General features: G+C 26.8%; 1 protein-coding gene across 1 annotated transcript in view; it reads left to right on the top strand.

Annotated features, from left to right (window-relative positions):
• Positions 1–846, top strand: part of LOC126902154 (uncharacterized) — a 12,201-nt gene that overhangs the window by 3,635 nt on the left and 7,720 nt on the right. The gene's annotated exons all lie outside the window — the stretch shown is intronic.

Raw genomic sequence — 846 nt, 5'->3', positions numbered from 1 at the left:
GATACGTCAAAAGATCACAAATCGTATCTAGTCGAAGACATTACCCTTCAAAATTGAAAAAATTTCCCTCGTTCCCCGTAAATGGGGGAAACCTCCAAAAAATTACAAATTTAAAAATTGCTAATTTTTTCAATTTTTTTTACTAAAAACTGCCGTAACTTTTTCAAAAATGAACATATGAATATAATTGTTTTTTTTATAGATGCTTGATGTCTTTACCTATCATTTGGTATATTTTTTTTGTAAATTTGACCTTTTTTCTGCCCACAGGGGGGGGATTTAAAATGACAACTTTTTCACAAAAAATTAACTTTTTCAACTTAACTTTTGAAAGTGTTCCGGAAGGTCTGACACTTTTATATATATATATTAAATTAAAGCTAATGTAATGTACTTTAATTTAGAAAAAAAAAATTTGACCTCTGGACTTGTCTTCATGGTGAAAACGGCTACCAAATGCTATTTTTGTGTGAAAATTTTCGATTTTATAATTTACATTTTTTACTTTAAAGTGCTATAACTTTTTAAAAAATGTATGGATCAATACAATTTTTTCATGAGAAGTAGTATTTATATACATCTTTCATTGGATATACTTTTTTTTTAAATCAGACTATTTCCCTATATATGGGGGGGCTTCAAATATAAAAAATGCATATAGAAAGTAGAACTTTTTCAACTTAACTTTTGAAAGTGTTCCGGAAGGTCTGACACTTTTATATATATTTTAAATTGAAGCTAATGTAATATACTTTATAATGGTAAAAAAAATTTCGGACTTTATTTTATCTATCATGGTGAAAACGGCTACCGAATGCTATTTTTGTGTGAAAATTTTCGATTTTA

This window comes from Daktulosphaira vitifoliae, unplaced genomic scaffold, assembly GCF_025091365.1.
Source record: "Daktulosphaira vitifoliae isolate Bord-2020 unplaced genomic scaffold, ASM2509136v1 Scaffold_3, whole genome shotgun sequence".
NCBI lineage: Eukaryota > Metazoa > Arthropoda > Insecta > Hemiptera > Phylloxeridae > Daktulosphaira > Daktulosphaira vitifoliae.
This window is presented reverse-complemented; position numbering and strand designations above follow the sequence as displayed.